The 5,000-nt window shown below is 38.3% G+C and overlaps 1 protein-coding gene across 3 annotated transcripts in view; it reads left to right on the top strand.

The window, feature by feature from the left end:
• The window catches only part of LOC119597347 (actin-2, muscle-specific-like), a 6,659-nt gene extending 6,210 nt beyond the window's left edge, over positions 1–449 (top strand). For all 3 annotated transcript variants that reach the window (XM_037946903.1, XM_037946904.1, XM_037946902.1), the window contains exon 2: positions 1–449. This exon is cut by the window's left edge. The gene's annotated coding sequence lies outside the window, so the exon portion shown is untranslated.
• The last annotated feature ends 4,551 nt before the right edge of the window (positions 450–5,000 follow it).

Genomic DNA, 5,000 nt, shown 5'->3' on the forward strand with positions numbered 1-5,000 from the left:
GTACAGTATACTGCGCCCTGAATACGGGTTGATGTGTTCCAAAAAATGATCAATACGCCAACCCAAGAAACTTGTTTATCAGTAGCTACAAGACAAGGAAGGGAATAATAGATTAGTGAATTGGCTTTAACTAGACCATTGCTCTCTTGAAGGTTTCCGACGGACATGAAGCCCCAGTCTGTTAACCCTGTCTTTGTATTATGGCTATTAACAAACACGGGTTTGTGTGTCAAGTACTGTGGCAACTGGAGATACGGTATTCTGTTTTAAGGTGCCTAAGAAACTTTCCGAAAGAAGCAGGGCCGTGTTATTTTGAGAGTCCTTAGATTTTTTTATTTTCTGTGATCCAATTATCATTTATAGTTACTTAAGGTACAACGAAGGGTAGCGCTCCCTATACTTTTCCTGTGGCTCTAGAGCTGAAAACAAATAAAAGTTATTTTCTTGAATATATTGTGTATTCTTCCACGACCTGTGCTTCTCCACGATAATCAAAAGCTGTGTTTGTTGGAGTTGACACTCTAAGATAAATGAGGGCACAGTTGTATAAGAAATAATTACAAATAAAATTTTGATGAATAAGACTAGATATGGAACTATATTCTGCATATATATGTGTTTTCTGTCTGGTTCTATGAATATTTTTTGAAGGATAATCCAGACTGGAACTGCTAGAATTATTTCATTGAAAAAAAATAAAAAACGTGACAGTTAAGAATTTGACCAAAAACAATGAATTTTGCCTAAGAAAGTATATGATGCATTTTAGTCAATTTCTAAATTTAAACCCTTACTATAGAATTCGCGATGCATTTCTACCTAAATTCAAGGAAAATCAAAAGAAATTTATACTTCATCACATGTATTTAGACACAGAAAGTGGGAGGCTTATCCTAGACGAGCAAAAATTACCCCCTTACGTCACACGAAAAGATTTCCTTGATGTGATCCAGTTACAGTTTAAAACGCAAGTCTTTGGCATAAAGGATAAGCCTTATCAAACGCATGAATTGCACGTAACCGGATGCGAAAAAAGATAATCTAGCTGACATTAAAAGAAAAGAGAGGGAAGGGGGGAGAGAGAGAGAGAGAGAGAGAGAGAGAGAGAGAGAGAGAGAGAGAGAGAGAGAGAGAGAGAGGAGAGAGAGAGAGAGAGAGAGAGAGAGAGAGAGAGAGAGAGGCAGAGAGAGAGAGAGAGAGAGAGAGAGAATGCACACAGAGAAGAGAGATGAGAGGAGAGAGAGAGGAGAGAGAAGAGAGAGAGAGGGTGCAAGAGAGAGGAAAGGAGAGAGGAGGAGAAGATAGCGAGAGAGAAGAGAGAGCCAGAGAGATGAGAAGAAAGAAGGAGAGGGAAGAGAGAGTAGAAGGAAGAACAGATACAGAGACAGAGAGAGGGAGAGAGATGATGATACAAAAAAATCCTCGTCTCCGGGGATGAACAGCAGAGGCGCCATTCCTCCCACCTGCTCGTTCCGGCGTGCACTGCAAGGATGGCCATCACCCACGCCGAGGTTACGGGTCTTGGCACCGCTGTAGGAATATTTGTGTCTCGCGATGATACAAACTGTCAGCGCGGCGTAGGCGATATTGAAAAAATAGGGGGATCGGAGGGGTGTAAGGGAGGTTAGGGAAGATATAATTCTTAATATAGAGGCAAGTTCTCCATCAGCCCTGCCCATATGAGGAAAAGTTTGATTCACTTTTCGGAACGAGATCTCGAGGCTCCGGATCTTACTTCACTTCGGAATTACGAAGAGAATCGCTGCGGCGAATGCGAAGGACATCTGGGCAGTTCTTTCCTCATCATATTTCGTACAATTTTCTCTAAAGTCGGTTCAAACATGAAACCATATTTGAAGAGAAATTACTACAAAAATATACAAATATTTATACACAAAATCATGAAGTGTTTCACTCTGGAGGACATATTACTTCGGAGTCAAAAATCAAAGAGCGAGTTAATTGGGAAGTATTAGTGCCAAAGGTTTGTGCTCTCAAAGAAATACCGTTTTTTGACAAAAGAGAGACATCGGTAGTCGGAATGAATGAATATGCGCATGTGTGTGTGTGTGTGTATGTGTGTGTGTGTGTGTGTGTGTATGCTTGTGTGTGTGTGTGTTTGTGTGTGTGTGTGTGTGTGTGCAAATGATTGTATGTTTTCTATTTAATCTATCCGGAAAGCAAAGGAAATTGTAATTAATTGTATCATGACACCAAACACAGATTTCGGATTAATGAAACGAATAATTTAGAACACATTTCTCCATAACAAAGCAAATAATTTCTTCGAGCCTTCCCATAAAGCTAGAGACAAATTGCCCATTTTGTTCATCATCATACTACAATCATTGTCAAATTATTGTGGATATGCGTGTCATCCAACAGAAACGTCGACATGTTATTGTTAGTAAACTGTCACCTTAAAAGACAGGCAAATATGTTATTACTGTCATGCATGACACCCTTGACATAGCATTTAATTTGGCTGGGTGTCATCGTAGAATTCGCCACTAACGTGATATTCATCTCTGCTGCCAAGGGCAAGACGCAATACCTAATTAACCCTCCCATTTCTTTTCCCAGTTTCTTATTCCAGGCCGCGTGTGAAGCAGGAGCCATGCATTTAACACTGATATCCTCCCTGCATCAGCCCCCCAAGCATCACCTGTAGCGCGATATCAGCACAGGCTCTCCGTCATGCTAAGTGCCGCTTGCCAGCTGCCGTCCGCATGTAACATGCGCGCTATCTAATATTAAGTGTTAAAGCCAGGTGCTAGCCCCCGCACGCCTACTTTCCCGCCCACGCCTCCGCCCACGCCCTCGTCCTATCCAGATCTTGACACATGCAGCCTTTTCCGGGAATCTTTATGTCTATATATGAACATAAACATATTTTTATATTGGGTATATTCACGTACTCGTATATATGTGTGTATATACACACACATCATATATCTATCTATCTATAGATAGATAGATAGATAAATAGATAGATAGATATATGTGTGTGTGCATATGTATATATATGTATATATATATATACATATATAAATATATCTGTGTGTGTGTGTGTGTGTGGATATATATATATATATATATATATATATATATATATATATATATATATATATATATATCCCATTCAGCCCTGAAATTTTTTTTACTTTAGATTTTTATGATATTATGACAGCGGATTTGTCGTGGCCTAAAAAGGCTACATGCATATTTTTAGATGTGTATCATGAGTAGTTCTAGAGATATTGACCTTTAAATTTTGGCCCAAATTTGGTCCATCGGGGCTCTAGCATGTACGTGAAATAAAAGTTTAGACAAAAAACAGAAATCACAATGAAACAACTGTGTAAATTCACAATATATGTATTATAACTTTCAGAAAAAACATAAATTTGATAATTCCAGGTATATTTATTCTTATTCAACTTCATTGCAAGGCATTTTTCATTAAAACAAACATTTAAGTAACATTCATTACTTTGACTGCAGTGTACCTAAATAAAAATGAGGACATATTCATCAGCTCTGCATATCTGCATACCATAATCTTTACTTACTGAAAAGAAACAAAACCTTTTTATATATAAAAAAAATTCAAATTTCTTCATTAACAGAAACATTTTAATTTGTAAACCTAATCATCAAATATTTCAGGGCAAATGGAAAAGAGAATAACAATTTCTTTCATATGAAAGACAAAGAAAAACTTTGCAACTTTTGCATGAAAACTTGGTCCTCCCATTGCACCCTGGATATCGACATCTCATTCTAGAGGCATAAGGGGGTAATGCATCAGGCATATGGCATGCACTGTTAGTACGCTTTGCAGCAATGGGAAGGGGCCTTGTTCTTTTTCTAGAAATGTCATCATGCTCCTCTGAAATCTCAGACTCACTGTTGTCATCATTTAGAACTTCTTCAGAAATCAAAGAATAAGCTATTTCCAATTTAAAATCCATACTGTCCATGGTAACAGAACTGCTTTTTTCACAATCTTTTCTGTACTCTAACCATGCATTTGCGCAAGAGAGGTCCAAAAGATGCAACATTGCTCGAACAGTAAATTTTGCAGAACGTGTTGCACTTCTGTAACAGCTAATGACCTGATCAATAATATCAACGCCCCCCATCTTTGAGTTGTATAGCTCAACAACCCTAGGACGTTCCACTTCTAAGTGGCGTTTTTCTCTTTTACACCACCTCTGACAAGTAGATACTGGCTGAATACTATGTTCATTAGATGCTAAGATGATGTTTTTTTTGTCAAACCATACAGTTATACAAAAAGCAGAATCATCTCTCACTGCACAGTCAGAGGAACCTCTGCCGGATCTCTTTAACTGATTCTCAGTCTTCAATCGACACTGTTTTGGCACAAGGTTCTTCTTCATTGTCCCTGTAGCTCCCATTCCTAATGATGAGAGAATTTCTAAGAGCTTAGGTGTAGTAAAAAACCTATCAAAGAAGAAACTAGTACCTCTACTGACTGACTTTACAAATCTTAGGACTGCAGCTTCTCCTATCTTAAGGGTACCCCACTCTGGAAGATGAAGTCCAGTTCTTTGTACATTCAAAAGCAAGTCTTCCTTACCCTGAAAAAACTCAAAATCTAGGACTTGGCCATCACTACTAGCTAAAACAAAGATCTTTAGGCCATGTGGGTTTGGTTTCCGAGGTGTAAATTGCTTAAGGTGTGTTCTGCCTGTAAATGGAATGATCATTTCATCAACTGAGACATACTGAGGTCTGTCTAACTCCAAACAGCGTGAACGAACACAATCTATGAGTGGTCTTATCTTATGAAATCTGTCTGATTTCCTCTGTGCTGCATTCAACAGACTCTCATCAAAGACTTTCAGAGAAGCTATGATTACTGAAAACATGTCACGACTCATGGCATCAGCTATAACAGAAATCCTTGTTTTCTTTTGCCAGTACATTTTAATTCTAGGGAATTTTAACACTGACATAAGGAAATTTATTCC

The sequence above is a fragment of the Penaeus monodon genome, chromosome 39 (genome assembly GCF_015228065.2).
Source record: "Penaeus monodon isolate SGIC_2016 chromosome 39, NSTDA_Pmon_1, whole genome shotgun sequence".
In the NCBI taxonomy this organism is placed as follows: Eukaryota; Metazoa; Arthropoda; class Malacostraca; order Decapoda; family Penaeidae; genus Penaeus; species Penaeus monodon.